The sequence below is a fragment of the Oncorhynchus mykiss genome, unplaced genomic scaffold (genome assembly GCF_013265735.2).
Source record: "Oncorhynchus mykiss isolate Arlee unplaced genomic scaffold, USDA_OmykA_1.1 un_scaffold_291, whole genome shotgun sequence".
NCBI lineage: Eukaryota > Metazoa > Chordata > Actinopteri > Salmoniformes > Salmonidae > Oncorhynchus > Oncorhynchus mykiss.
In genome coordinates, this window is record NW_023493742.1 from 51,634 (window position 1) to 79,126 (window position 27,493).

Genomic DNA, 27,493 nt, shown 5'->3' on the forward strand with positions numbered 1-27,493 from the left:
TTGAACATGTAATTTCGAGAAGTATGCAAACCCCTGAGGGAGAAATCTGTGCTCGATTGCCAGGCCAACAGAAATCTCAACTGACTCTTGAAAAATCTGACTTTGCTTTCATTTTCAGTTTGGACATTTACTCATTCTCAGAAGACTTTGGTGAATCCATTGTAGATGTCCAGTGTGTGAGGTGATTTACTTTGTGCAAGGCTTAAGTTGTTAAATGGGAAACGAGTAACCAACTAGTCATCGACAACTGTCTTGAGTTTGGCATTTGTGACAATGTCCTGGGACATCCCACAAACACGTCACCTTCTAACTACGAGTGTGTGGCCTGTGAGTGGTATAGAGCGAAATCGATTACATGTACGTTTTCGTGAGAGTCTCAGCTTTCCATAGAGGGGTCACAGTAGTTTCTAGCTCTAACCATTCAGTCTATACAGATGTTTTTGTTAGAAGTGTTAAAGCCCAACACTGCAAACGTATAGTTAGTACCAATGCTCCACGTTTTTTCAAACGTCCACCACACCAGCTCCTCGTTAGTATAGTGGTGAGTATCCCCGCCTGTCACGCGGGAGACCGGGGTTCAATTCCCCGACGGGGAGAAAGGACTGCTTCTTTTTTAGGGTGAACAATGTAGCTGAGCCCACTATGTGAAAAATATGCTTGGAGATAAAGCTTTATGATACGATTTTCCAGCATTATCTCAGTATTCCAAGGCATTGGTTGTTCAGTGGTAGAATTCTCGCCTGCCACGCGGGAGGCCCGGGTTCGATTCCCGGCCAATGCAGGATGTTTTGAACATGTAATTTCGAGAAGTATGCAAACCCCTGAGGGAGAAATCTGTGCTCGATTGCCAGGCCAACAGAAATCTCAACTGACTCTTGAAAAATCTGACTTTGCTTTCATTTTCAGTTTGGACATTTACTCATTCTCAGAAGACTTTGGTGAATCCATTGTAGATGTCCAGTGTGTGAGGTGATTTACTTTGTGCAAGGCTTAAGTTGTTAAATGGGAAACGAGTAACCAACTAGTCATCGACAACTGTCTTGAGTTTGGCATTTGTGACAATGTCCTGGGACATCCCACAAACACGTCACCTTCTAACTACGAGTGTGTGGCCTGTGAGTGGTATAGAGCGAAATCGATTACATGTACGTTTTCGTGAGAGTCTCAGCTTTCCATAGAGGGGTCACAGTAGTTTCTAGCTCTAACCATTCAGTCTATACAGATGTTTTTGTTAGAAGTGTTAAAGCCCAACACTGCAAACGTATAGTTAGTACCAATGCTCCACGTTTTTTCAAACGTCCACCACACCAGCTCCTCGTTAGTATAGTGGTGAGTATCCCCGCCTGTCACGCGAACCCCTGAGGGAGAAATCTGTGCTCGATTGCCAGGCCAACAGAAATCTCAACTGACTCTTGAAAAATCTGACTTTGCTTTCATTTTCAGTTTGGACATTTACTCATTCTCAGAAGACTTTGGTGAATCCATTGTAGATGTCCAGTGTGTGAGGTGATTTACTTTGTGCAAGGCTTAAGTTGTTAAATGGGAAACGAGTAACCAACTAGTCATCGACAACTGTCTTGAGTTTGGCATTTGTGACAATGTCCTGGGACATCCCACAAACACGTCACCTTCTAACTACGAGTGTGTGGCCTGTGAGTGGTATAGAGCGAAATCGATTACATGTACGTTTTCGTGAGAGTCTCAGCTTTCCATAGAGGGGTCACAGTAGTTTCTAGCTCTAACCATTCAGTCTATACAGATGTTTATGTTAGAAGTGTTAAAGCCCAACACTGCAAACGTATAGTTAGTACCAATGCTCCACGTTTTTTCAAACGTCCACCACACCAGCTCCTCGTTAGTATAGTGGTGAGTATCCCCGCCTGTCACGCGGGAGACCGGGGTTCAATTCCCCGACGGGGAGAAAGGACTGCTTCTTTTTTAGGGTGAACAATGTAGCTGAGCCCACTATGTGAAAAATATGCTTGGAGATAAAGCTTTATGATACGATTTTCCAGCATTATCTCAGTATTCCAAGGCATTGGTTGTTCAGTGGTAGAATTCTCGCCTGCCACGCGGGAGGCCCGGGTTCGATTCCCGGCCAATGCAGGATGTTTTGAACATGTAATTTCGAGAAGTATGCAAACCCCTGAGGGAGAAATCTGTGCTCGATTGCCAGGCCAACAGAAATCTCAACTGACTCTTGAAAAATCTGACTTTGCTTTCATTTTCAGTTTGGACATTTACTCATTCTCAGAAGACTTTGGTGAATCCATTGTAGATGTCCAGTGTGTGAGGTGATTTACTTTGTGCAAGGCTTAAGTTGTTAAATGGGAAACGAGTAACCAACTAGTCATCGACAACTGTCTTGAGTTTGGCATTTGTGACAATGTCCTGGGACATCCCACAAACACGTCACCTTCTAACTACGAGTGTGTGGCCTGTGAGTGGTATAGAGCGAAATCGATTACATGTACGTTTTCGTGAGAGTCTCAGCTTTCCATAGAGGGGTCACAGTAGTTTCTAGCTCTAACCATTCAGTCTATACAGATGTTTTTGTTAGAAGTGTTAAAGCCCAACACTGCAAACGTATAGTTAGTACCAATGCTCCACGTTTTTTCAAACGTCCACCACACCAGCTCCTCGTTAGTATAGTGGTGAGTATCCCCGCCTGTCACGCGGGAGACCGGGGTTCAATTCCCCGACGGGGAGAAAGGACTGCTTTTTTTTTAGGGTGAACAATGTAGCTGAGCCCACTATGTGAAAAATATGCTTGGAGATAAAGCTTTATGATACGATTTTCCAGCATTATCTCAGTATTCCAAGGCATTGGTTGTTCAGTGGTAGAATTCTCGCCTGCCACGCGGGAGGCCCGGGTTCGATTCCCGGCCAATGCAGGATGTTTTGAACATGTAATTTCGAGAAGTATGCAAACCCCTGAGGGAGAAATCTGTGCTCGATTGCCAGGCCAACAGAAATCTCAACTGACTCTTGAAAAATCTGACTTTGCTTTCATTTTCAGTTTGGACATTTACTCATTCTCAGAAGACTTTGGTGAATCCATTGTAGATGTCCAGTGTGTGAGGTGATTTACTTTGTGCAAGGCTTAAGTTGTTAAATGGGAAACGAGTAACCAACTAGTCATCGACAACTGTCTTGAGTTTGGCATTTGTGACAATGTCCTGGGACATCCCACAAACACGTCACCTTCTAACTACGAGTGTGTGGCCTGTGAGTGGTATAGAGCGAAATCGATTACATGTACGTTTTCGTGAGAGTCTCAGCTTTCCATAGAGGGGTCACAGTAGTTTCTAGCTCTAACCATTCAGTCTATACAGATGTTTTTGTTAGAAGTGTTAAAGCCCAACACTGCAAACGTATAGTTAGTACCAATGCTCCACGTTTTTTCAAACGTCCACCACACCAGCTCCTCGTTAGTATAGTGGTGAGTATCCCCGCCTGTCACGCGGGAGACCGGGGTTCAATTCCCCGACGGGGAGAAAGGACTGCTTTTTTTTTAGGGTGAACAATGTAGCTGAGCCCACTATGTGAAAAATATGCTTGGAGATAAAGCTTTATGATACGATTTTCCAGCATTATCTCAGTATTCCAAGGCATTGGTTGTTCAGTGGTAGAATTCTCGCCTGCCACGCGGGAGGCCCGGGTTCGATTCCCGGCCAATGCAGGATGTTTTGAACATGTAATTTCGAGAAGTATGCAAACCCCTGAGGGAGAAATCTGTGCTCGATTGCCAGGCCAACAGAAATCTCAACTGACTCTTGAAAAATCTGACTTTGCTTTCATTTTCAGTTTGGACATTTACTCATTCTCAGAAGACTTTGGTGAATCCATTGTAGATGTCCAGTGTGTGAGGTGATTTACTTTGTGCAAGGCTTAAGTTGTTAAATGGGAAACGAGTAACCAACTAGTCATCGACAACTGTCTTGAGTTTGGCATTTGTGACAATGTCCTGGGACATCCCACAAACACGTCACCTTCTAACTACGAGTGTGTGGCCTGTGAGTGGTATAGAGCGAAATCGATTACATGTACGTTTTCGTGAGAGTCTCAGCTTTCCATAGAGGGGTCACAGTAGTTTCTAGCTCTAACCATTCAGTCTATACAGATGTTTTTGTTAGAAGTGTTAAAGCCCAACACTGCAAACGTATAGTTAGTACCAATGCTCCACGTTTTTTCAAACGTCCACCACACCAGCTCCTCGTTAGTATAGTGGTGAGTATCCCCGCCTGTCACGCGGGAGACCGGGGTTCAATTCCCCGACGGGGAGAAAGGACTGCTTCTTTTTTAGGGTGAACAATGTAGCTGAGCCCACTATGTGAAAAATATGCTTGGAGATAAAGCTTTATGATACGATTTTCCAGCATTATCTCAGTATTCCAAGGCATTGGTTGTTCAGTGGTAGAATTCTCGCCTGCCACGCGGGAGGCCCGGGTTCGATTCCCGGCCAATGCAGGATGTTTTGAACATGTAATTTCGAGAAGTATGCAAACCCCTGAGGGAGAAATCTGTGCTCGATTGCCAGGCCAACAGAAATCTCAACTGACTCTTGAAAAATCTGACTTTGCTTTCATTTTCAGTTTGGACATTTACTCATTCTCAGAAGACTTTGGTGAATCCATTGTAGATGTCCAGTGTGTGAGGTGATTTACTTTGTGCAAGGCTTAAGTTGTTAAATGGGAAACGAGTAACCAACTAGTCATCGACAACTGTCTTGAGTTTGGCATTTGTGACAATGTCCTGGGACATCCCACAAACACGTCACCTTCTAACTACGAGTGTGTGGCCTGTGAGTGGTATAGAGCGAAATCGATTACATGTACGTTTTCGTGAGAGTCTCAGCTTTCCATAGAGGGGTCACAGTAGTTTCTAGCTCTAACCATTCAGTCTATACAGATGTTTTTGTTAGAAGTGTTAAAGCCCAACACTGCAAACGTATAGTTAGTACCAATGCTCCACGTTTTTTCAAACGTCCACCACACCAGCTCCTCGTTAGTATAGTGGTGAGTATCCCCGCCTGTCACGCGGGAGACCGGGGTTCAATTCCCCGACGGGGAGAAAGGACTGCTTTTTTTTTAGGGTGAACAATGTAGCTGAGCCCACTATGTGAAAAATATGCTTGGAGATAAAGCTTTATGATACGATTTTCCAGCATTATCTCAGTATTCCAAGGCATTGGTTGTTCAGTGGTAGAATTCTCGCCTGCCACGCGGGAGGCCCGGGTTCGATTCCCGGCCAATGCAGGATGTTTTGAACATGTAATTTCGAGAAGTATGCAAACCCCTGAGGGAGAAATCTGTGCTCGATTGCCAGGCCAACAGAAATCTCAACTGACTCTTGAAAAATCTGACTTTGCTTTCATTTTCAGTTTGGACATTTACTCATTCTCAGAAGACTTTGGTGAATCCATTGTAGATGTCCAGTGTGTGAGGTGATTTACTTTGTGCAAGGCTTAAGTTGTTAAATGGGAAACGAGTAACCAACTAGTCATCGACAACTGTCTTGAGTTTGGCATTTGTGACAATGTCCTGGGACATCCCACAAACACGTCACCTTCTAACTACGAGTGTGTGGCCTGTGAGTGGTATAGAGCGAAATCGATTACATGTACGTTTTCGTGAGAGTCTCAGCTTTCCATAGAGGGGTCACAGTAGTTTCTAGCTCTAACCATTCAGTCTATACAGATGTTTTTGTTAGAAGTGTTAAAGCCCAACACTGCAAACGTATAGTTAGTACCAATGCTCCACGTTTTTTCAAACGTCCACCACACCAGCTCCTCGTTAGTATAGTGGTGAGTATCCCCGCCTGTCACGCGGGAGACCGGGGTTCAATTCCCCGACGGGGAGAAAGGACTGCTTTTTTTTTAGGGTGAACAATGTAGCTGAGCCCACTATGTGAAAAATATGCTTGGAGATAAAGCTTTATGATACGATTTTCCAGCATTATCTCAGTATTCCAAGGCATTGGTTGTTCAGTGGTAGAATTCTCGCCTGCCACGCGGGAGGCCCGGGTTCGATTCCCGGCCAATGCAGGATGTTTTGAACATGTAATTTCGAGAAGTATGCAAACCCCTGAGGGAGAAATCTGTGCTCGATTGCCAGGCCAACAGAAATCTCAACTGACTCTTGAAAAATCTGACTTTGCTTTCATTTTCAGTTTGGACATTTACTCATTCTCAGAAGACTTTGGTGAATCCATTGTAGATGTCCAGTGTGTGAGGTGATTTACTTTGTGCAAGGCTTAAGTTGTTAAATGGGAAACGAGTAACCAACTAGTCATCGACAACTGTCTTGAGTTTGGCATTTGTGACAATGTCCTGGGACATCCCACAAACACGTCACCTTCTAACTACGAGTGTGTGGCCTGTGAGTGGTATAGAGCGAAATCGATTACATGTACGTTTTCGTGAGAGTCTCAGCTTTCCATAGAGGGGTCACAGTAGTTTCTAGCTCTAACCATTCAGTCTATACAGATGTTTTTGTTAGAAGTGTTAAAGCCCAACACTGCAAACGTATAGTTAGTACCAATGCTCCACGTTTTTTCAAACGTCCACCACACCAGCTCCTCGTTAGTATAGTGGTGAGTATCCCCGCCTGTCACGCGGGAGACCGGGGTTCAATTCCCCGACGGGGAGAAAGGACTGCTTTTTTTTTAGGGTGAACAATGTAGCTGAGCCCACTATGTGAAAAATATGCTTGGAGATAAAGCTTTATGATACGATTTTCCAGCATTATCTCAGTATTCCAAGGCATTGGTTGTTCAGTGGTAGAATTCTCGCCTGCCACGCGGGAGGCCCGGGTTCGATTCCCGGCCAATGCAGGATGTTTTGAACATGTAATTTCGAGAAGTATGCAAACCCCTGAGGGAGAAATCTGTGCTCGATTGCCAGGCCAACAGAAATCTCAACTGACTCTTGAAAAATCTGACTTTGCTTTCATTTTCAGTTTGGACATTTACTCATTCTCAGAAGACTTTGGTGAATCCATTGTAGATGTCCAGTGTGTGAGGTGATTTACTTTGTGCAAGGCTTAAGTTGTTAAATGGGAAACGAGTAACCAACTAGTCATCGACAACTGTCTTGAGTTTGGCATTTGTGACAATGTCCTGGGACATCCCACAAACACGTCACCTTCTAACTACGAGTGTGTGGCCTGTGAGTGGTATAGAGCGAAATCGATTACATGTACGTTTTCGTGAGAGTCTCAGCTTTCCATAGAGGGGTCACAGTAGTTTCTAGCTCTAACCATTCAGTCTATACAGATGTTTTTGTTAGAAGTGTTAAAGCCCAACACTGCAAACGTATAGTTAGTACCAATGCTCCACGTTTTTTCAAACGTCCACCACACCAGCTCCTCGTTAGTATAGTGGTGAGTATCCCCGCCTGTCACGCGGGAGACCGGGGTTCAATTCCCCGACGGGGAGAAAGGACTGCTTTTTTTTTTAGGGTGAACAATGTAGCTGAGCCCACTATGCGAAAAATATGCTTGGAGATAAAGCTTTATGATACGATTTTCCAGCATTATCTCAGTATTCCAAGGCATTGGTTGTTCAGTGGTAGAATTCTCGCCTGCCACGCGGGAGGCCCGGGTTCGATTCCCGGCCAATGCAGGATGTTTAGAACATGTAATTTCGAGAAGTATGCAAACCCCTGAGGGAGAAATCTGTGCTCGATTGCCAGGCCAACAGAAATCTCAACTGACTCTTGAAAAATCTGACTTTGCTTTCATTTTCAGTTTGGACATTTACTCATTCTCAGAAGACTTTGGTGAATCCATTGTAGATGTCCAGTGTGTGAGATGATTTACTTTGTGCAAGGCTTAAGTTGTTAAATGGGAAACGAGTAACCAACTAGTCATCGACAACTGTCTTGAGTTTGGCATTTGTGACAATGTCCTGGGACATCCCACAAACACGTCACCTTCTAACTACGAGTGTGTGGCCTGTGAGTGGTATAGAGCGAAATCGATTACATGTACGTTTTCGTGAGAGTCTCAGCTTTCCATAGAGGGGTCACAGTAGTTTCTAGCTCTAACCATTCAGTCTATACAGATGTTTATGTTAGAAGTGTTAAAGCCCAACACTGCAAACGTATAGTTAGTACCAATGCTCCACGTTTTTTCAAACGTCCACCACACCAGCTCCTCGTTAGTATAGTGGTGAGTATCCCCGCCTGTCACGCGGGAGACCGGGGTTCAATTCCCCGACGGGGAGAAAGGACTGCTTCTTTTTTAGGGTGAACAATGTAGCTGAGCCCGCTATGCGAAAAATATGCTTGGAGATAAAACTTTATGATACGATTTTCCAGCATTATCTCAGTATTCCAAGGCATTGGTTGTTCAGTGGTAGAATTCTCGCCTGCCACGCGGGAGGCCCGGGTTCGATTCCCGGCCAATGCAGGATGTTTTGAACATGTAATTTCGAGAAGTATGCAAACCCCTGAGGGAGAAATCTGTGCTCGATTGCCAGGCCAACAGAAATCTCAACTGACTCTTGAAAAATCTGACTTTGCTTTCATTTTCAGTTTGGACATTTACTCATTCTCAGAAGACTTTGGTGAATCCATTGTAGATGTCCAGTGTGTGAGGTGATTTACTTTGTGCAAGGCTTAAGTTGTTAAATGGGAAACGAGTAACCAACTAGTCATCGACAACTGTCTTGAGTTTGGCATTTGTGACAATGTCCTGGGACATCCCACAAACACGTCACCTTCTAACTACGAGTGTGTGGCCTGTGAGTGGTATAGAGCGAAATCGATTACATGTACGTTTTCGTGAGAGTCTCAGCTTTCCATAGAGGGGTCACAGTAGTTTCTAGCTCTAACCATTCAGTCTATACAGATGTTTTTGTTAGAAGTGTTAAAGCCCAACACTGCAAACGTATAGTTAGTACCAATGCTCCACGTTTTTTCAAACGTCCACCACACCAGCTCCTCGTTAGTATAGTGGTGAGTATCCCCGCCTGTCACGCGGGAGACCGGGGTTCAATTCCCCGACGGGGAGAAAGGACTGCTTTTTTTTTAGGGTGAACAATGTAGCTGAGCCCGCTATGCGAAAAATATGCTTGGAGATAAAACTTTATGATACGATTTTCCAGCATTATCTCAGTATTCCAAGGCATTGGTTGTTCAGTGGTAGAATTCTCGCCTGCCACGCGGGAGGCCCGGGTTCGATTCCCGGCCAATGCAGGATGTTTTGAACATGTAATTTCGAGAAGTATGCAAACCCCTGAGGGAGAAATCTGTGCTCGATTGCCAGGCCAACAGAAATCTCAACTGACTCTTGAAAAATCTGACTTTGCTTTCATTTTCAGTTTGGACATTTACTCATTCTCAGAAGACTTTGGTGAATCCATTGTAGATGTCCAGTGTGTGAGGTGATTTACTTTGTGCAAGGCTTAAGTTGTTAAATGGGAAACGAGTAACCAACTAGTCATCGACAACTGTCTTGAGTTTGGCATTTGTGACAATGTCCTGGGACATCCCACAAACACGTCACCTTCTAACTACGAGTGTGTGGCCTGTGAGTGGTATAGAGCGAAATCGATTACATGTACGTTTTCGTGAGAGTCTCAGCTTTCCATAGAGGGGTCACAGTAGTTTCTAGCTCTAACCATTCAGTCTATACAGATGTTTTTGTTAGAAGTGTTAAAGCCCAACACTGCAAACGTATAGTTAGTACCAATGCTCCACGTTTTTTCAAACGTCCACCACACCAGCTCCTCGTTAGTATAGTGGTGAGTATCCCCGCCTGTCACGCGGGAGACCGGGGTTCAATTCCCCGACGGGGAGAAAGGACTGCTTTTTTTTTAGGGTGAACAATGTAGCTGAGCCCACTATGCGAAAAATATGCTTGGAGATAAAGCTTTATGATACGTTTTTCCAGCATTATCTCAGTATTCCAAGGCATTGGTTGTTCAGTGGTAGAATTCTCGCCTGCCACGCGGGAGGCCCGGGTTCGATTCCCGGCCAATGCAGGATGTTTTGAACATGTAATTTCGAGAAGTATGCAAACCCCTGAGGGAGAAATCTGTGCTCGATTGCCAGGCCAACAGAAATCTCAACTGACTCTTGAAAAATCTGACTTTGCTTTCATTTTCAGTTTGGACATTTACTCATTCTCAGAAGACTTTGGTGAATCCATTGTAGATGTCCAGTGTGTGAGGTGATTTACTTTGTGCAAGGCTTAAGTTGTTAAATGGGAAACGAGTAACCAACTAGTCATCGACAACTGTCTTGAGTTTGGCATTTGTGACAATGTCCTGGGACATCCCACAAACACGTCACCTTCTAACTACGAGTGTGTGGCCTGTGAGTGGTATAGAGCGAAATCGATTACATGTACGTTTTCGTGAGAGTCTCAGCTTTCCATAGAGGGGTCACAGTAGTTTCTAGCTCTAACCATTCAGTCTATACAGATGTTTATGTTAGAAGTGTTAAAGCCCAACACTGCAAACGTATAGTTAGTACCAATGCTCCACGTTTTTTCAAACGTCCACCACACCAGCTCCTCGTTAGTATAGTGGTGAGTATCCCCGCCTGTCACGCGGGAGACCGGGGTTCAATTCCCCGACGGGGAGAAAGGACTGCTTCTTTTTTAGGGTGAACAATGTAGCTGAGCCCGCTATGCGAAAAATATGCTTGGAGATAAAACTTTATGATACGATTTTCCAGCATTATCTCAGTATTCCAAGGCATTGGTTGTTCAGTGGTAGAATTCTCGCCTGCCACGCGGGAGGCCCGGGTTCGATTCCCGGCCAATGCAGGATGTTTTGAACATGTAATTTCGAGAAGTATGCAAACCCCTGAGGGAGAAATCTGTGCTCGATTGCCAGGCCAACAGAAATCTCAACTGACTCTTGAAAAATCTGACTTTGCTTTCATTTTCAGTTTGGACATTTACTCATTCTCAGAAGACTTTGGTGAATCCATTGTAGATGTCCAGTGTGTGAGGTGATTTACTTTGTGCAAGGCTTAAGTTGTTAAATGGGAAACGAGTAACCAACTAGTCATCGACAACTGTCTTGAGTTTGGCATTTGTGACAATGTCCTGGGACATCCCACAAACACGTCACCTTCTAACTACGAGTGTGTGGCCTGTGAGTGGTATAGAGCGAAATCGATTACATGTACGTTTTCGTGAGAGTCTCAGCTTTCCATAGAGGGGTCACAGTAGTTTCTAGCTCTAACCATTCAGTCTATACAGATGTTTTTGTTAGAAGTGTTAAAGCCCAACACTGCAAACGTATAGTTAGTACCAATGCTCCACGTTTTTTCAAACGTCCACCACACCAGCTCCTCGTTAGTATAGTGGTGAGTATCCCCGCCTGTCACGCGGGAGACCGGGGTTCAATTCCCCGACGGGGAGAAAGGACTGCTTTTTTTTTAGGGTGAACAATGTAGCTGAGCCCGCTATGCGAAAAATATGCTTGGAGATAAAACTTTATGATACGATTTTCCAGCATTATCTCAGTATTCCAAGGCATTGGTTGTTCAGTGGTAGAATTCTCGCCTGCCACGCGGGAGGCCCGGGTTCGATTCCCGGCCAATGCAGGATGTTTTGAACATGTAATTTCGAGAAGTATGCAAACCCCTGAGGGAGAAATCTGTGCTCGATTGCCAGGCCAACAGAAATCTCAACTGACTCTTGAAAAATCTGACTTTGCTTTCATTTTCAGTTTGGACATTTACTCATTCTCAGAAGACTTTGGTGAATCCATTGTAGATGTCCAGTGTGTGAGGTGATTTACTTTGTGCAAGGCTTAAGTTGTTAAATGGGAAACGAGTAACCAACTAGTCATCGACAACTGTCTTGAGTTTGGCATTTGTGACAATGTCCTGGGACATCCCACAAACACGTCACCTTCTAACTACGAGTGTGTGGCCTGTGAGTGGTATAGAGCGAAATCGATTACATGTACGTTTTCGTGAGAGTCTCAGCTTTCCATAGAGGGGTCACAGTAGTTTCTAGCTCTAACCATTCAGTCTATACAGATGTTTTTGTTAGAAGTGTTAAAGCCCAACACTGCAAACGTATAGTTAGTACCAATGCTCCACGTTTTTTCAAACGTCCACCACACCAGCTCCTCGTTAGTATAGTGGTGAGTATCCCCGCCTGTCACGCGGGAGACCGGGGTTCAATTCCCCGACGGGGAGAAAGGACTGCTTTTTTTTTAGGGTGAACAATGTAGCTGAGCCCACTATGCGAAAAATATGCTTGGAGATAAAGCTTTATGATACGTTTTTCCAGCATTATCTCAGTATTCCAAGGCATTGGTTGTTCAGTGGTAGAATTCTCGCCTGCCACGCGGGAGGCCCGGGTTCGATTCCCGGCCAATGCAGGATGTTTTGAACATGTAATTTCGAGAAGTATGCAAACCCCTGAGGGAGAAATCTGTGCTCGATTGCCAGGCCAACAGAAATCTCAACTGACTCTTGAAAAATCTGACTTTGCTTTCATTTTCAGTTTGGACATTTACTCATTCTCAGAAGACTTTGGTGAATCCATTGTAGATGTCCAGTGTGTGAGGTGATTTACTTTGTGCAAGGCTTAAGTTGTTAAATGGGAAACGAGTAACCAACTAGTCATCGACAACTGTCTTGAGTTTGGCATTTGTGACAATGTCCTGGGACATCCCACAAACACGTCACCTTCTAACTACGAGTGTGTGGCCTGTGAGTGGTATAGAGCGAAATCGATTACATGTACGTTTTCGTGAGAGTCTCAGCTTTCCATAGAGGGGTCACAGTAGTTTCTAGCTCTAACCATTCAGTCTATACAGATGTTTTTGTTAGAAGTGTTAAAGCCCAACACTGCAAACGTATAGTTAGTACCAATGCTCCACGTTTTTTCAAACGTCCACCACACCAGCTCCTCGTTAGTATAGTGGTGAGTATCCCCGCCTGTCTAGCTCTAACCATTCAGTCTATACAGATGTTTTTGTTAGAAGTGTTAAAGCCCAACACTGCAAACGTATAGTTAGTACCAATGCTCCACGTTTTTTCAAACGTCCACCACACCAGCTCCTCGTTAGTATAGTGGTGAGTATCCCCGCCTGTCACGCGGGAGACCGGGGTTCAATTCCCCGACGGGGAGAAAGGACTGCTTTTTTTTTAGGGTGAACAATGTAGCTGAGCCCACTATGTGAAAAATATGCTTGGAGATAAAGCTTTATGATACGATTTTCCAGCATTATCTCAGTATTCCAAGGCATTGGTTGTTCAGTGGTAGAATTCTCGCCTGCCACGCGGGAGGCCCGGGTTCGATTCCCGGCCAATGCAGGATGTTTTGAACATGTAATTTCGAGAAGTATGCAAACCCCTGAGGGAGAAATCTGTGCTCGATTGCCAGGCCAACAGAAATCTCAACTGACTCTTGAAAAATCTGACTTTGCTTTCATTTTCAGTTTGGACATTTACTCATTCTCAGAAGACTTTGGTGAATCCATTGTAGATGTCCAGTGTGTGAGGTGATTTACTTTGTGCAAGGCTTAAGTTGTTAAATGGGAAACGAGTAACCAACTAGTCATCGACAACTGTCTTGAGTTTGGCATTTGTGACAATGTCCTGGGACATCCCACAAACACGTCACCTTCTAACTACGAGTGTGTGGCCTGTGAGTGGTATAGAGCGAAATCGATTACATGTACGTTTTCGTGAGAGTCTCAGCTTTCCATAGAGGGGTCACAGTAGTTTCTAGCTCTAACCATTCAGTCTATACAGATGTTTTTGTTAGAAGTGTTAAAGCCCAACACTGCAAACGTATAGTTAGTACCAATGCTCCACGTTTTTTCAAACTTCCACCACACCAGCTCCTCGTTAGTGTAGTGGTGAGTATCCCCGCCTGTCACGCGGGAGACCGGGGTTCAATTCCCCGACGGGGAGAAAGGACTGCTTTTTTTTTAGGGTGAACAATGTAGCTGAGCCCACTATGCGAAAAATATGCTTGGAGATAAAGCTTTATGATACGATTTTCCAGCATTATCTCAGTATTCCAAGGCATTGGTTGTTCAGTGGTAGAATTCTCGCCTGCCACGCGGGAGGCCCGGGTTCGATTCCCGGCCAATGCAGGATGTTTTGAACATGTAATTTCGAGAAGTATGCAAACCCCTGAGGGAGAAATCTGTGCTCGATTGCCAGGCCAACAGAAATCTCAACTGACTCTTGAAAAATCTGACTTTGCTTTCATTTTCAGTTTGGACATTTACTCATTCTCAGAAGACTTTGGTGAATCCATTGTAGATGTCCAGTGTGTGAGGTGATTTACTTTGTGCAAGGCTTAAGTTGTTAAATGGGAAACGAGTAACGACAACTGTCTTGAGTTTGGCATTTGTGACAATGTCCTGGGACATCCCACAAACACGTCACCTTCTAACTACGAGTGTGTGGCCTGTGAGTGGTATAGAGCGAAATCGATTACATGTACGTTTTCGTGAGAGTCTCAGCTTTCCATAGAGGGGTCACAGTAGTTTCTAGCTCTAACCATTCAGTCTATACAGATGTTTTTGTTAGAAGTGTTAAAGCCCAACACTGCAAACGTATAGTTAGTACCAATGCTCCACGTTTTTTCAAACGTCCACCACACCAGCTCCTCGTTAGTATAGTGGTGAGTATCCCCGCCTGTCACGCGGGAGACCGGGGTTCAATTCCCCGACGGGGAGAAAGGACTGCTTTTTTTTTAGGGTGAACAATGTAGCTGAGCCCGCTATGCGAAAAATATGCTTGGAGATAAAACTTTATGATACGATTTCCAGCATTATCTCAGTATTCCAAGGTATTGGTTGTTCAGTGGTAGAATTCTCGCCTGCCACGCGGGAGGCCCGGGTTTGATTCCCGGCCAATGCAGGATGTTTTGAACATGTAATTTCGAGAAGTATGCAAACCCCTGAGGGAGAAATCTGTGCTCGATTGCCAGGCCAACAGAAATCTCAACTGACTCTTGAAAAATCTGACTTTGCTTTCATTTTCAGTTTGGACATTTACTCATTCTCAGAAGACTTTGGTGAATCCATTGTAGATGTCCAGTGTGTGAGGTGATTTACTTTGTGCAAGGCTTAAGTTGTTAAATGGGAAACGAGTAACGACAACTGTCTTGAGTTTGGCATTTGTGACAATGTCCTGGGACATCCCACAAACACGTCACCTTCTAACTACGAGTGTGTGGCCTGTGAGTGGTATAGAGCGAAATCGATTACATGTACGTTTTCGTGAGAGTCTCAGCTTTCCATAGAGGGGTCACAGTAGTTTCTAGCTCTAACCATTCAGTCTATACAGATGTTTTTGTTAGAAGTGTTAAAGCCCAACACTGCAAACGTATTTTTAGTACCAATGCTCCACGTTTTTTCAAACGTCCACCACACCAGCTCCTCGTTAGTATAGTGGTGAGTATCCCCGCCTGTCACGCGGGAGACCGGGGTTCAATTCCCCGACGGGGAGAAAGGACTGCTTTTTTTTTAGGGTGAACAATGTAGCTGAGCCCGCTATGCGAAAAATATGCTTGGAGATAAAACTTTATGATACGATTTTCCAGCATTATCTCAGTATTCCAAGGCATTGGTTGTTCAGTGGTAGAATTCTCGCCTGCCACGTGGGAGGCCCGGGTTCGATTCCCGGCCAATGCAGGATGTTTTGAACATGTAATTTCGAGAAGTATGCAAACCCCTGAGGGAGAAATCTGTGCTCGATTGCCAGGCCAACAGAAATCTCAACTGACTCTTGAAAAATCTGACTTTGCTTTCATTTTCAGTTTGGACATTTACTCATTCTCAGAAGACTTTGGTGAATCCATTGTAGATGTCCAGTGTGTGAGGTGATTTACTTTGTGCAAGGCTTAAGTTGTTAAATGGGAAACGAGTAACCAACTAGTCATCGACAACTGTCTTGAGTTTGGCATTTGTGACAATGTCCTGGGACATCCCACAAACACGTCACCTTCTAACTACGAGTGTGTGGCCTGTGAGTGGTATAGAGCGAAATCGATTACATGTACGTTTTCGTGAGAGTCTCAGCTTTCCATAGAGGGGTCACAGTAGTTTCTAGCTCTAACCATTCAGTCTATACAGATGTTTTTGTTAGAAGTGTTAAAGCCCAACACTGCAAACGTATAGTTAGTACCAATGCTCCACGTTTTTTCAAACGTCCACCACACCAGCTCCTCGTTAGTATAGTGGTGAGTATCCCCGCCTGTCACGCGGGAGACCGGGGTTCAATTCCCCGACGGGGAGAAAGGACTGCTTTTTTTTTAGGGTGAACAATGTAGCTGAGCCCACTATGCGAAAAATATGCTTGGAGATAAAGCTTTATGATACGTTTTTCCAGCATTATCTCAGTATTCCAAGGCATTGGTTGTTCAGTGGTAGAATTCTCGCCTGCCACGCGGGAGGCCCGGGTTCGATTCCCGGCCAATGCAGGATGTTTTGAACATGTAATTTCGAGAAGTATGCAAACCCCTGAGGGAGAAATCTGTGCTCGATTGCCAGGCCAACAGAAATCTCAACTGACTCTTGAAAAATCTGACTTTGCTTTCATTTTCAGTTTGGACATTTACTCATTCTCAGAAGACTTTGGTGAATCCATTGTAGATGTCCAGTGTGTGAGGTGATTTACTTTGTGCAAGGCTTAAGTTGTTAAATGGGAAACGAGTAACCAACTAGTCATCGACAACTTTCTTGAGTTTGGCATTTGTGACAATGTCCTGGGACATCCCACAAACGCGTCACCTTCTAACTACGAGTGTGTGGCCTGTGAGTGGTATAGAGCGTAATCGATTACATGTACGTTTTCGTGAGAGTCTCAGCTTTCCATAGAGGGGTCACAGTAGTTTCTAGCTCTAACCATTCAGTCTATACAGATGTTTTTGTTAGAAGTGTTAAAGCCCAACACTGCAAACGTATAGTTAGTACCAATGCTCCACGTTTTTTCAAACGTCCACCACACCAGCTCCTCGTTAGTATAGTGGTGAGTATCCCCGCCTGTCACGCGGGAGACCGGGGTTCAATTCCCCGACGGGGTGAAAGGACTGCTTTTTTTTTAGGGTGAACAATGTAGCTGAGCCCACTATGCGAAAAATATGCTTGGAGATAAAGCTTTATGATACGATTTCCAGCATTATCTCAGTATTCCAAGGCATTGGTTGTTCAGTGGTAGAATTCTCGCCTGCCACGCGGGAGGCCCGGGTTCGATTCCCGGCCAATGCAGGTTGTTTTGAACATGTAATTTCGAGAAGTATGCAAACCCCTGAGGGAGAAATCTGTGCTCGATTGCCAGGCCAACAGAAATCTCAACTGACTCTTGAAAAATCTGACTTTGCTTTCATTTTCAGTTTGGACATTTACTCATTCTCAGAAGACTTTGGTGAATCCATTGTAGATGTCCAGTGTGTGAGGTGATTTACTTTGTGCAAGGCTTAAGTTGTTAAATGGGAAACGAGTAACCAACTAGTCATCGACAACTGTCTTGAGTTTGGCATTTGTGACAATGTCCTGGGACATCCCACAAACGCGTCACCTTCTAACTACGAGTGTGTGGCCTGTGAGTGGTATAGAGCGGAATCGATTACATGTACGTTTTCGTGAGAGTCTCAGCTTTCCATAGAGGGGTCACAGTAGTTTCTAGCTCTAACCATTCAGTCTATACAGATGTTTTTGTTAGAAGTGTTAAAGCCCAACACTGCAAACGTATAGTTAGTACCAATGCTCCACGTTTTTTCAAACGTCCACCACACCAGCTCCTCGTTAGTATAGTGGTGAGTATCCCCGCCTGTCACGCGGGAGACCGGGGTTCAATTCCCCGACGGGGTGAAAGGACTGCTTTTTTTTTAGGGTGAACAATGTAGCTGAGCCCACTATGTGAAAAATATGCTTGGAGATAAAGCTTTATGATACGATTTTCCAGCATTATCTCAGTATTCCAAGGCATTGGTTGTTCAGTGGTAGAATTCTCGCCTGCCACGCGGGAGGCCCGGGTTTGATTCCCGGCCAATGCAGGTTGTTTTGAACATGTAATTTCGAGAAGTATGCAAACCCCTGAGGGAGAAATCTGTGCTCGATTGCCAGGCCAACAGAAATCTCAACTGACTCTTGAAAAATCTGACTTTGCTTTCATTTTCAGTTTGGACATTTACTCATTCTCAGAAGACTTTGGTGAATCCATTGTAGATGTCCAGTGTGTGAGGTGATTTACTTTGTGCAAGGCTTAAGTTGTTAAATGGGAAACGAGTAACCAACTAGTCATCGACAACTGTCTTGAGTTTGGCATTTGTGACAATGTCCTGGGACATCCCACAAACGCGTCACCTTCTAACTACGAGTGTGTGGCCTGTGAGTGGTATAGAGCGAAATCGATTACATGTACGTTTTCGTGAGAGTCTCAGCTTTCCATAGAGGGGTCACAGTAGTTTCTAGCTCTAACCATTCAGTCTATACAGATGTTTTTGTTAGAAGTGTTAAAGCCCAACACTGCAAACGTATAGTTAGTACCAATGCTCCACGTTTTTTCAAACGTCCACCACACCAGCTCCTCGTTAGTATAGTGGTGAGTATCCCCGCCTGTCACGCGGGAGACCGGGGTTCAATTCCCCGACGGGGAGAAAGGACTGCTTTTTTTTTTAGGGTGAACAATGTAGCTGAGCCCACTATGCGAAAAATATGCTTGGAGATAAAGCTTTATGATACGATTTCCAGCATTATCTCAGTATTCCAAGGCATTGGTTGTTCAGTGGTAGAATTCTCGCCTGCCACGCGGGAGGCCCGGGTTCGATTCCCGGCCAATGCAGGATGTTTTGAACATGTAATTTCGAGAAGTATGCAAACCCCTGAGGGAGAAATCTGTGCTCGATTGCCAGGCCAACAGAAATCTCAACTGACTCTTGAAAAATCTGACTTTGCTTTCATTTTCAGTTTGGACATTTACTCATTCTCAGAAGACTTTGGTGAATCCATTGTAGATGTCCAGTGTGTGAGGTGATTTACTTTGTGCAAGGCTTAAGTTGTTAAATGGGAAACGAGTAACCAACTAGTCATCGACAACTGTCTTGAGTTTGGCATTTGTGACAATGTCCTGGGACATCCCACAAACGCGTCACCTTCTAACTACGAGTGTGTGGCCTGTGAGTGGTATAGAGCGAAATCGATTACATGTACGTTTTCGTGAGAGTCTCAGCTTTCCATAGAGGGGTCACAGTAGTTTCTAGCTCTAACCATTCAGTCTATACAGATGTTTTTGTTAGAAGTGTTAAAGCCCAACACTGCAAACGTATAGTTAGTACCAATGCTCCACGTTTTTTCAAACGTCCACCATACCAGCTCCTCGTTAGTATAGTGGTGAGTATCCCCGCCTGTCACGCGGGAGACCGGGGTTCAATTCCCCGACGGGTAGAAAGGACTGCTTTTTTTTTAGGGTGAACAATGTAGCTGAGCCCACTATGCGAAAAATATGCTTGGAGATAAAGCTTTATGATACGATTTTCCAGCATTATCTCAGTATTCCAAGGCATTGGTTGTTCAGTGGTAGAATTCTCGCCTGCCACGCGGGAGGCCCGGGTTCGATTCCCGGCCAATGCAGGATGTTTTGAACATGTAATTTCGAGAAGTATGCAAACCCCTGAGGGAGAAATCTGTGCTCGATTGCCAGGCCAACAGAAATCTCAACTGACTCTTGAAAAATCTGACTTTGCTTTCATTTTCAGTTTGGACATTTACTCATTCTCAGAAGACTTTGGTGAATCCATTGTAGATGTCCAGTGTGTGAGGTGATTTACTTTGTGCAAGGCTTAAGTTGTTAAATGGGAAACGAGTAACCAACTAGTCATCGACAACTGTCTTGAGTTTGGCATTTGTGACAATGTCCTGGGACATCCCACAAACGCGTCACCTTCTAACTACGAGTGTGTGGCCTGTGAGTGGTATAGAGCGAAATCGATTACATGTACGTTTTCGTGAGAGTCTCAGCTTTCCATAGAGGGGTCACAGTAGTTTCTAGCTCTAACCATTCAGTCTATACAGATGTTTTTGTTAGAAGTGTTAAAGCCCAACACTGCAAACGTATAGTTAGTACCAATGCTCCACGTTTTTTCAAACGTCCACCACACCAGCTCCTCGTTAGTATAGTGGTGAGTATCCCCGCCTGTCACGCGGGAGACCGGGGTTCAATTCCCCGACGGGGTGAAAGGACTGCTTTTTTTTTAGGGTGAACAATGTAGCTGAGCCCACTATGTGAAAAATATGCTTGGAGATAAAGCTTTATGATACGATTTTCCAGCATTATCTCAGTATTCCAAGGCATTGGTTGTTCAGTGGTAGAATTCTCGCCTGCCACGCGGGAGGCCCGGGTTTGATTCCCGGCCAATGCAGGTTGTTTTGAACATGTAATTTCGAGAAGTATGCAAACCCCTGAGGGAGAAATCTGTGCTCGATTGCCAGGCCAACAGAAATCTCAACTGACTCTTGAAAAATCTGACTTTGCTTTCATTTTCAGTTTGGACATTTACTCATTCTCAGAAGACTTTGGTGAATCCATTGTAGATGTCCAGTGTGTGAGGTGATTTACTTTGTGCAAGGCTTAAGTTGTTAAATGGGAAACGAGTAACCAACTAGTCATCGACAACTGTCTTGAGTTTGGCATTTGTGACAATGTCCTGGGACATCCCACAAACGCGTCACCTTCTAACTACGAGTGTGTGGCCTGTGAGTGGTATAGAGCGAAATCGATTACATGTACGTTTTCGTGAGAGTCTCAGCTTTCCATAGAGGGGTCACAGTAGTTTCTAGCTCTAACCATTCAGTCTATACAGATGTTTTTGTTAGAAGTGTTAAAGCCCAACACTGCAAACGTATAGTTAGTACCAATGCTCCACGTTTTTTCAAACGTCCACCACACCAGCTCCTCGTTAGTATAGTGGTGAGTATCCCCGCCTGTCACGCGGGAGACCGGGGTTCAATTCCCCGACGGGGAGAAAGGACTGCTTTTTTTTTTAGGGTGAACAATGTAGCTGAGCCCACTATGCGAAAAATATGCTTGGAGATAAAGCTTTATGATACGATTTCCAGCATTATCTCAGTATTCCAAGGCATTGGTTGTTCAGTGGTAGAATTCTCGCCTGCCACGCGGGAGGCCCGGGTTCGATTCCCGGCCAATGCAGGATGTTTTGAACATGTAATTTCGAGAAGTATGCAAACCCCTGAGGGAGAAATCTGTGCTCGATTGCCAGGCCAACAGAAATCTCAACTGACTCTTGAAAAATCTGACTTTGCTTTCATTTTCAGTTTGGACATTTACTCATTCTCAGAAGACTTTGGTGAATCCATTGTAGATGTCCAGTGTGTGAGGTGATTTACTTTGTGCAAGGCTTAAGTTGTTAAATGGGAAACGAGTAACCAACTAGTCATCGACAACTGTCTTGAGTTTGGCATTTGTGACAATGTCCTGGGACATCCCACAAACGCGTCACCTTCTAACTACGAGTGTGTGGCCTGTGAGTGGTATAGAGCGAAATCGATTACATGTACGTTTTCGTGAGAGTCTCAGCTTTCCATAGAGGGGTCACAGTAGTTTCTAGCTCTAACCATTCAGTCTATACAGATGTTTTTGTTAGAAGTGTTAAAGCCCAACACTGCAAACGTATAGTTAGTACCAATGCTCCACGTTTTTTCAAACGTCCACCACACCAGCTCCTCGTTAGTATAGTGGTGAGTATCCCCGCCTGTCACGCGGGAGACCGGGGTTCAATTCCCCGACGGGGTGAAAGGACTGCTTTTTTTTTAGGGTGAACAATGTAGCTGAGCCCACTATGTGAAAAATATGCTTGGAGATAAAGCTTTATGATACGATTTTCCAGCATTATCTCAGTATTCCAAGGCATTGGTTGTTCAGTGGTAGAATTCTCGCCTGCCACGCGGGAGGCCCGGGTTTGATTCCCGGCCAATGCAGGTTGTTTTGAACATGTAATTTCGAGAAGTATGCAAACCCCTGAGGGAGAAATCTGTGCTCGATTGCCAGGCCAACAGAAATCTCAACTGACTCTTGAAAAATCTGACTTTGCTTTCATTTTCAGTTTGGACATTTACTCATTCTCAGAAGACTTTGGTGAATCCATTGTAGATGTCCAGTGTGTGAGGTGATTTACTTTGTGCAAGGCTTAAGTTGTTAAATGGGAAACGAGTAACCAACTAGTCATCGACAACTGTCTTGAGTTTGGCATTTGTGACAATGTCCTGGGACATCCCACAAACGCGTCACCTTCTAACTACGAGTGTGTGGCCTGTGAGTGGTATAGAGCGAAATCGATTACATGTACGTTTTCGTGAGAGTCTCAGCTTTCCATAGAGGGGTCACAGTAGTTTCTAGCTCTAACCATTCAGTCTATACAGATGTTTTTGTTAGAAGTGTTAAAGCCCAACACTGCAAACGTATAGTTAGTACCAATGCTCCACGTTTTTTCAAACGTCCACCACACCAGCTCCTCGTTAGTATAGTGGTGAGTATCCCCGCCTGTCACGCGGGAGACCGGGGTTCAATTCCCCGACGGGGAGAGAGGACTGCTTTTTTTTTTAGGGTGAACAATGTAGCTGAGCCCACTATGCGAAAAATATGCTTGGAGATAAAGCTTTATGATACGATTTCCAGCATTATCTCAGTATTCCAAGGCATTGGTTGTTCAGTGGTAGAATTCTCGCCTGCCACGCGGGAGGCCCGGGTTCGATTCCCGGCCAATGCAGGATGTTTTGAACATGTAATTTCGAGAAGTATGCAAACCCCTGAGGGAGAAATCTGTGCTCGATTGCCAGGCCAACAGAAATCTCAACTGACTCTTGAAAAATCTGACTTTGCTTTCATTTTCAGTTTGGACATTTACTCATTCTCAGAAGACTTTGGTGAATCCATTGTAGATGTCCAGTGTGTGAGGTGATTTACTTTGTGCAAGGCTTAAGTTGTTAAATGGGAAACGAGTAACCAACTAGTCATCGACAACTGTCTTGAGTTTGGCATTTGTGACAATGTCCTGGGACATCCCACAAACGCGTCACCTTCTAACTACGAGTGTGTGGCCTGTGAGTGGTATAGAGCGAAATCGATTACATGTACGTTTTCGTGAGAGTCTCAGCTTTCCATAGAGGGGTCACAGTAGTTTCTAGCTCTAACCATTCAGTCTATACAGATGTTTTTGTTAGAAGTGTTAAAGCCCAACACTGCAAACGTATAGTTAGTACCAATGCTCCACGTTTTTTCAAACGTCCACCATACCAGCTCCTCGTTAGTATAGTGGTGAGTATCCCCGCCTGTCACGCGGGAGACCGGGGTTCAATTCCCCGACGGGTAGAAAGGACTGCTTTTTTTTTAGGGTGAACAATGTAGCTGAGCCCACTATGCGAAAAATATGCTTGGAGATAAAGCTTTATGATACGATTTTCCAGCATTATCTCAGTATTCCAAGGCATTGGTTGTTCAGTGGTAGAATTCTCGCCTGCCACGCGGGAGGCCCGGGTTTGATTCCCGGCCAATGCAGGTTGTTTTGAACATGTAATTTCGAGAAGTATGCAAACCCCTGAGGGAGAAATCTGTGCTCGATTGCCAGGCCAACAGAAATCTCAACTGACTCTTGAAAAATCTGACTTTGCTTTCATTTTCAGTTTGGACATTTACTCATTCTCAGAAGACTTTGGTGAATCCATTGTAGATGTCCAGTGTGTGAGGTGATTTACTTTGTGCAAGGCTTAAGTTGTTAAATGGGAAACGAGTAACCAACTAGTCATCGACAACTGTCTTGAGTTTGGCATTTGTGACAATGTCCTGGGACATCCCACAAACGCGTCACCTTCTAACTACGAGTGTGTGGCCTGTGAGTGGTATAGAGCGAAATCGATTACATGTACGTTTTCGTGAGAGTCTCAGCTTTCCATAGAGGGGTCACAGTAGTTTCTAGCTCTAACCATTCAGTCTATACAGATGTTTTTGTTAGAAGTGTTAAAGCCCAACACTGCAAACGTATAGTTAGTACCAATGCTCCACGTTTTTTCAAACGTCCACCACACCAGCTCCTCGTTAGTATAGTGGTGAGTATCCCCGCCTGTCACGCGGGAGACCGGGGTTCAATTCCCCGACGGGGAGAAAGGACTGCTTTTTTTTTTAGGGTGAACAATGTAGCTGAGCCCACTATGCGAAAAATATGCTTGGAGATAAAGCTTTATGATACGATTTCCAGCATTATCTCAGTATTCCAAGGCATTGGTTGTTCAGTGGTAGAATTCTCGCCTGCCACGCGGGAGGCCCGGGTTCGATTCCCGGCCAATGCAGGATGTTTTGAACATGTAATTTCGAGAAGTATGCAAACCCCTGAGGGAGAAATCTGTGCTCGATTGCCAGGCCAACAGAAATCTCAACTGACTCTTGAAAAATCTGACTTTGCTTTCATTTTCAGTTTGGACATTTACTCATTCTCAGAAGACTTTGGTGAATCCATTGTAGATGTCCAGTGTGTGAGGTGATTTACTTTGTGCAAGGCTTAAGTTGTTAAATGGGAAACGAGTAACCAACTAGTCATCGACAACTGTCTTGAGTTTGGCATTTGTGACAATGTCCTGGGACATCCCACAAACGCGTCACCTTCTAACTACGAGTGTGTGGCCTGTGAGTGGTATAGAGCGAAATCGATTACATGTACGTTTTCGTGAGAGTCTCAGCTTTCCATAGAGGGGTCACAGTAGTTTCTAGCTCTAACCATTCAGTCTATACAGATGTTTTTGTTAGAAGTGTTAAAGCCCAACACTGCAAACGTATAGTTAGTACCAATGCTCCACGTTTTTTCAAACGTCCACCATACCAGCTCCTCGTTAGTATAGTGGTGAGTATCCCCGCCTGTCACGCGGGAGACCGGGGTTCAATTCCCCGACGGGTAGAAAGGACTGCTTTTTTTTTAGGGTGAACAATGTAGCTGAGCCCACTATGCGAAAAATATGCTTGGAGATAAAGCTTTATGATACGATTTTCCAGCATTATCTCAGTATTCCAAGGCATTGGTTGTTCAGTGGTAGAATTCTCGCCTGCCACGCGGGAGGCCCGGGTTCGATTCCCGGCCAATGCAGGATGTTTTGAACATGTAATTTCGAGAAGTATGCAAACCCCTGAGGGAGAAATCTGTGCTCGATTGCCAGGCCAACAGAAATCTCAACTGACTCTTGAAAAATCTGACTTTGCTTTCATTTTCAGTTTGGACATTTACTCATTCTCAGAAGACTTTGGTGAATCCATTGTAGATGTCCAGTGTGTGAGGTGATTTACTTTGTGCAAGGCTTAAGTTGTTAAATGGGAAACGAGTAACCAACTAGTCATCGACAACTGTCTTGAGTTTGGCATTTGTGACAATGTCCTGGGACATCCCACAAACGCGTCACCTTCTAACTACGAGTGTGTGGCCTGTGAGTGGTATAGAGCGAAATCGATTACATGTACGTTTTCGTGAGAGTCTCAGCTTTCCATAGAGGGGTCACAGTAGTTTCTAGCTCTAACCATTCAGTCTATACAGATGTTTTTGTTAGAAGTGTTAAAGCCCAACACTGCAAACGTATAGTTAGTACCAATGCTCCACGTTTTTTCAAACGTCCACCATACCAGCTCCTCGTTAGTATAGTGGTGAGTATCCCCGCCTGTCACGCGGGAGACCGGGGTTCAATTCCCCGACGGGTAGAAAGGACTGCTTTTTTTTTAGGGTGAACAATGTAGCTGAGCCCACTATGCGAAAAATATGCTTGGAGATAAAGCTTTATGATACGATTTTCCAGCATTATCTCAGTATTCCAAGGCATTGGTTGTTCAGTGGTAGAATTCTCGCCTGCCACGCGGGAGGCCCGGGTTCGATTCCCGGCCAATGCAGGATGTTTTGAACATGTAATTTCGAGAAGTATGCAAACCCCTGAGGGAGAAATCTGTGCTCGATTGCCAGGCCAACAGAAATCTCAACTGACTCTTGAAAAATCTGACTTTGCTTTCATTTTCAGTTTGGACATTTACTCATTCTCAGAAGACTTTGGTGAATCCATTGTAGATGTCCAGTGTGTGAGGTGATTTACTTTGTGCAAGGCTTAAGTTGTTAAATGGGAAACGAGTAACCAACTAGTCATCGACAACTGTCTTGAGTTTGGCATTTGTGACAATGTCCTGGGACATCCCACAAACGCGTCACCTTCTAACTACGAGTGTGTGGCCTGTGAGTGGTATAGAGCGAAATCGATTACATGTACGTTTTCGTGAGAGTCTCAGCTTTCCATAGAGGGGTCACAGTAGTTTCTAGCTCTAACCATTCAGTCTATACAGAAGTTTTTGTTAGAAGTGTTAAAGCCCAACACTGCAAACGTATAGTTAGTACCAATGCTCCACGTTTTTTCAAACGTCCACCACACCAGCTCCTCGTTAGTATAGTGGTGAGTATCCCCGCCTGTCACGCGGGAGACCGGGGTTCAATTCCCCGACGGGGAGAAAGGACTGCTTTTTTTTTTAGGGTGAACAATGTAGCTGAGCCCACTATGCGAAAAATATGCTTGGAGATAAAGCTTTATGATACGATTTCCAGCATTATCTCAGTATTCCAAGGCATTGGTTGTTCAGTGGTAGAATTCTCGCCTGCCACGCGGGAGGCCCGGGTTCGATTCCTGGCCAATGCAGGATGTTTTGAACATGTAATTTCGAGAAGTATGCAAACCCCTGAGGGAGAAATCTGTGCTCGATTGCCAGGCCAACAGAAATCTCAACTGACTCTTGAAAAATCTGACTTTGCTTTCATTTTCAGTTTGGACATTTACTCATTCTCAGAAGACTTTGGTGAATCCATTGTAGATGTCCAGTGTGTGAGGTGATTTACTTTGTGCAAGGCTTAAGTTGTTAAATGGGAAACGAGTAACCAACTAGTCATCGACAACTGTCTTGAGTTTGGCATTTGTGACAATGTCCTGGGACATCCCACAAACGCGTCACCTTCTAACTACGAGTGTGTGGCCTGTGAGTGGTATAGAGCGAAATCGATTACATGTACGTTTTCGTGAGAGTCTCAGCTTTCCATAGAGGGGTCACAGTAGTTTCTAGCTCTAACCATTCAGTCTATACAGATGTTTTTGTTAGAAGTGTTAAAGCCCAACACTGCAAACGTATAGTTAGTACCAATGCTCCACGTTTTTTCAAACGTCCACCACACCAGCTCCTCGTTAGTATAGTGGTGAGTATCCCCGCCTGTCACGCGGGAGACCGGGGTTCAATTCCCCGACGGGGAGAAAGGACTGCTTTTTTTTTTAGGGTGAACAATGTAGCTGAGCCCACTATGCGAAAAATATGCTTGGAGATAAAGCTTTATGATACGATTTTCCAGCATTATCTCAGTATTCCAAGGCATTGGTTGTTCAGTGGTAGAATTCTCGCCTGCCACGCGGGAGGCCCGGGTTCGACTCCTGGCCAATGCAGGATGTTTTGAACATGTAATTTCGAGAAGTATGCAAACCCCTG

General features: G+C 44.6%; 51 non-coding genes across 51 annotated transcripts; all 51 read left to right on the forward strand.

Moving 5' to 3' along the window:
* The first annotated feature begins 524 nt into the window (after window positions 1–524).
* trnad-guc lies at window positions 525–596 on the forward strand. Its single transcript has one exon. It is a non-coding gene; the product is annotated as a tRNA-Asp (tRNA).
* A 114-nt stretch (window positions 597–710) lies between these two features.
* On the forward strand, window positions 711–781 carry trnag-gcc. Its single transcript has one exon. It is a non-coding gene; the product is annotated as a tRNA-Gly (tRNA).
* Window positions 782–1,849: 1,068 nt separating this feature from the next.
* On the forward strand, window positions 1,850–1,921 carry trnad-guc. Its single transcript has one exon. It is a non-coding gene; the product is annotated as a tRNA-Asp (tRNA).
* Window positions 1,922–2,035: 114 nt separating this feature from the next.
* On the forward strand, window positions 2,036–2,106 carry trnag-gcc. The gene has a single exon. It is a non-coding gene; the product is annotated as a tRNA-Gly (tRNA).
* A 531-nt stretch (window positions 2,107–2,637) lies between these two features.
* On the forward strand, window positions 2,638–2,709 carry trnad-guc. Its single transcript has one exon. It is a non-coding gene; the product is annotated as a tRNA-Asp (tRNA).
* Window positions 2,710–2,823: 114 nt separating this feature from the next.
* Window positions 2,824–2,894, forward strand: trnag-gcc. Its single transcript has one exon. It is a non-coding gene; the product is annotated as a tRNA-Gly (tRNA).
* A 531-nt stretch (window positions 2,895–3,425) lies between these two features.
* On the forward strand, window positions 3,426–3,497 carry trnad-guc. Its single transcript has one exon. It is a non-coding gene; the product is annotated as a tRNA-Asp (tRNA).
* Window positions 3,498–3,611: 114 nt separating this feature from the next.
* On the forward strand, window positions 3,612–3,682 carry trnag-gcc. The gene has a single exon. It is a non-coding gene; the product is annotated as a tRNA-Gly (tRNA).
* A 531-nt stretch (window positions 3,683–4,213) lies between these two features.
* trnad-guc lies at window positions 4,214–4,285 on the forward strand. The gene has a single exon. It is a non-coding gene; the product is annotated as a tRNA-Asp (tRNA).
* Window positions 4,286–4,399: 114 nt separating this feature from the next.
* On the forward strand, window positions 4,400–4,470 carry trnag-gcc. Its single transcript has one exon. It is a non-coding gene; the product is annotated as a tRNA-Gly (tRNA).
* A 531-nt stretch (window positions 4,471–5,001) lies between these two features.
* Window positions 5,002–5,073, forward strand: trnad-guc. The gene has a single exon. It is a non-coding gene; the product is annotated as a tRNA-Asp (tRNA).
* Window positions 5,074–5,187: 114 nt separating this feature from the next.
* trnag-gcc lies at window positions 5,188–5,258 on the forward strand. Its single transcript has one exon. It is a non-coding gene; the product is annotated as a tRNA-Gly (tRNA).
* Window positions 5,259–5,789: 531 nt separating this feature from the next.
* trnad-guc lies at window positions 5,790–5,861 on the forward strand. Its single transcript has one exon. It is a non-coding gene; the product is annotated as a tRNA-Asp (tRNA).
* Window positions 5,862–5,975: 114 nt separating this feature from the next.
* trnag-gcc lies at window positions 5,976–6,046 on the forward strand. Its single transcript has one exon. It is a non-coding gene; the product is annotated as a tRNA-Gly (tRNA).
* A 531-nt stretch (window positions 6,047–6,577) lies between these two features.
* trnad-guc lies at window positions 6,578–6,649 on the forward strand. Its single transcript has one exon. It is a non-coding gene; the product is annotated as a tRNA-Asp (tRNA).
* Window positions 6,650–6,763: 114 nt separating this feature from the next.
* Window positions 6,764–6,834, forward strand: trnag-gcc. Its single transcript has one exon. It is a non-coding gene; the product is annotated as a tRNA-Gly (tRNA).
* Window positions 6,835–7,365: 531 nt separating this feature from the next.
* trnad-guc lies at window positions 7,366–7,437 on the forward strand. Its single transcript has one exon. It is a non-coding gene; the product is annotated as a tRNA-Asp (tRNA).
* A 115-nt stretch (window positions 7,438–7,552) lies between these two features.
* On the forward strand, window positions 7,553–7,623 carry trnag-gcc. The gene has a single exon. It is a non-coding gene; the product is annotated as a tRNA-Gly (tRNA).
* A 531-nt stretch (window positions 7,624–8,154) lies between these two features.
* trnad-guc lies at window positions 8,155–8,226 on the forward strand. The gene has a single exon. It is a non-coding gene; the product is annotated as a tRNA-Asp (tRNA).
* A 114-nt stretch (window positions 8,227–8,340) lies between these two features.
* On the forward strand, window positions 8,341–8,411 carry trnag-gcc. The gene has a single exon. It is a non-coding gene; the product is annotated as a tRNA-Gly (tRNA).
* A 531-nt stretch (window positions 8,412–8,942) lies between these two features.
* Window positions 8,943–9,014, forward strand: trnad-guc. Its single transcript has one exon. It is a non-coding gene; the product is annotated as a tRNA-Asp (tRNA).
* Window positions 9,015–9,128: 114 nt separating this feature from the next.
* On the forward strand, window positions 9,129–9,199 carry trnag-gcc. Its single transcript has one exon. It is a non-coding gene; the product is annotated as a tRNA-Gly (tRNA).
* Window positions 9,200–9,730: 531 nt separating this feature from the next.
* trnad-guc lies at window positions 9,731–9,802 on the forward strand. Its single transcript has one exon. It is a non-coding gene; the product is annotated as a tRNA-Asp (tRNA).
* Window positions 9,803–9,916: 114 nt separating this feature from the next.
* Window positions 9,917–9,987, forward strand: trnag-gcc. The gene has a single exon. It is a non-coding gene; the product is annotated as a tRNA-Gly (tRNA).
* A 531-nt stretch (window positions 9,988–10,518) lies between these two features.
* Window positions 10,519–10,590, forward strand: trnad-guc. Its single transcript has one exon. It is a non-coding gene; the product is annotated as a tRNA-Asp (tRNA).
* A 114-nt stretch (window positions 10,591–10,704) lies between these two features.
* On the forward strand, window positions 10,705–10,775 carry trnag-gcc. The gene has a single exon. It is a non-coding gene; the product is annotated as a tRNA-Gly (tRNA).
* Window positions 10,776–11,306: 531 nt separating this feature from the next.
* Window positions 11,307–11,378, forward strand: trnad-guc. Its single transcript has one exon. It is a non-coding gene; the product is annotated as a tRNA-Asp (tRNA).
* Window positions 11,379–11,492: 114 nt separating this feature from the next.
* trnag-gcc lies at window positions 11,493–11,563 on the forward strand. Its single transcript has one exon. It is a non-coding gene; the product is annotated as a tRNA-Gly (tRNA).
* Window positions 11,564–12,094: 531 nt separating this feature from the next.
* On the forward strand, window positions 12,095–12,166 carry trnad-guc. Its single transcript has one exon. It is a non-coding gene; the product is annotated as a tRNA-Asp (tRNA).
* Window positions 12,167–12,280: 114 nt separating this feature from the next.
* trnag-gcc lies at window positions 12,281–12,351 on the forward strand. The gene has a single exon. It is a non-coding gene; the product is annotated as a tRNA-Gly (tRNA).
* Window positions 12,352–13,034: 683 nt separating this feature from the next.
* trnad-guc lies at window positions 13,035–13,106 on the forward strand. The gene has a single exon. It is a non-coding gene; the product is annotated as a tRNA-Asp (tRNA).
* A 114-nt stretch (window positions 13,107–13,220) lies between these two features.
* trnag-gcc lies at window positions 13,221–13,291 on the forward strand. Its single transcript has one exon. It is a non-coding gene; the product is annotated as a tRNA-Gly (tRNA).
* A 717-nt stretch (window positions 13,292–14,008) lies between these two features.
* On the forward strand, window positions 14,009–14,079 carry trnag-gcc. Its single transcript has one exon. It is a non-coding gene; the product is annotated as a tRNA-Gly (tRNA).
* A 519-nt stretch (window positions 14,080–14,598) lies between these two features.
* trnad-guc lies at window positions 14,599–14,670 on the forward strand. Its single transcript has one exon. It is a non-coding gene; the product is annotated as a tRNA-Asp (tRNA).
* Window positions 14,671–15,373: 703 nt separating this feature from the next.
* trnad-guc lies at window positions 15,374–15,445 on the forward strand. The gene has a single exon. It is a non-coding gene; the product is annotated as a tRNA-Asp (tRNA).
* A 716-nt stretch (window positions 15,446–16,161) lies between these two features.
* On the forward strand, window positions 16,162–16,233 carry trnad-guc. Its single transcript has one exon. It is a non-coding gene; the product is annotated as a tRNA-Asp (tRNA).
* A 114-nt stretch (window positions 16,234–16,347) lies between these two features.
* On the forward strand, window positions 16,348–16,418 carry trnag-gcc. The gene has a single exon. It is a non-coding gene; the product is annotated as a tRNA-Gly (tRNA).
* Window positions 16,419–17,134: 716 nt separating this feature from the next.
* trnag-gcc lies at window positions 17,135–17,205 on the forward strand. The gene has a single exon. It is a non-coding gene; the product is annotated as a tRNA-Gly (tRNA).
* A 1,319-nt stretch (window positions 17,206–18,524) lies between these two features.
* trnad-guc lies at window positions 18,525–18,596 on the forward strand. The gene has a single exon. It is a non-coding gene; the product is annotated as a tRNA-Asp (tRNA).
* A 114-nt stretch (window positions 18,597–18,710) lies between these two features.
* On the forward strand, window positions 18,711–18,781 carry trnag-gcc. The gene has a single exon. It is a non-coding gene; the product is annotated as a tRNA-Gly (tRNA).
* A 717-nt stretch (window positions 18,782–19,498) lies between these two features.
* Window positions 19,499–19,569, forward strand: trnag-gcc. Its single transcript has one exon. It is a non-coding gene; the product is annotated as a tRNA-Gly (tRNA).
* Window positions 19,570–20,888: 1,319 nt separating this feature from the next.
* On the forward strand, window positions 20,889–20,960 carry trnad-guc. The gene has a single exon. It is a non-coding gene; the product is annotated as a tRNA-Asp (tRNA).
* A 114-nt stretch (window positions 20,961–21,074) lies between these two features.
* trnag-gcc lies at window positions 21,075–21,145 on the forward strand. The gene has a single exon. It is a non-coding gene; the product is annotated as a tRNA-Gly (tRNA).
* Window positions 21,146–22,464: 1,319 nt separating this feature from the next.
* trnad-guc lies at window positions 22,465–22,536 on the forward strand. The gene has a single exon. It is a non-coding gene; the product is annotated as a tRNA-Asp (tRNA).
* A 114-nt stretch (window positions 22,537–22,650) lies between these two features.
* Window positions 22,651–22,721, forward strand: trnag-gcc. Its single transcript has one exon. It is a non-coding gene; the product is annotated as a tRNA-Gly (tRNA).
* A 1,319-nt stretch (window positions 22,722–24,040) lies between these two features.
* Window positions 24,041–24,112, forward strand: trnad-guc. The gene has a single exon. It is a non-coding gene; the product is annotated as a tRNA-Asp (tRNA).
* A 114-nt stretch (window positions 24,113–24,226) lies between these two features.
* Window positions 24,227–24,297, forward strand: trnag-gcc. The gene has a single exon. It is a non-coding gene; the product is annotated as a tRNA-Gly (tRNA).
* A 717-nt stretch (window positions 24,298–25,014) lies between these two features.
* On the forward strand, window positions 25,015–25,085 carry trnag-gcc. The gene has a single exon. It is a non-coding gene; the product is annotated as a tRNA-Gly (tRNA).
* A 717-nt stretch (window positions 25,086–25,802) lies between these two features.
* On the forward strand, window positions 25,803–25,873 carry trnag-gcc. The gene has a single exon. It is a non-coding gene; the product is annotated as a tRNA-Gly (tRNA).
* A 531-nt stretch (window positions 25,874–26,404) lies between these two features.
* Window positions 26,405–26,476, forward strand: trnad-guc. The gene has a single exon. It is a non-coding gene; the product is annotated as a tRNA-Asp (tRNA).
* A 716-nt stretch (window positions 26,477–27,192) lies between these two features.
* trnad-guc lies at window positions 27,193–27,264 on the forward strand. The gene has a single exon. It is a non-coding gene; the product is annotated as a tRNA-Asp (tRNA).
* Window positions 27,265–27,493: the final 229 nt, after the last annotated feature.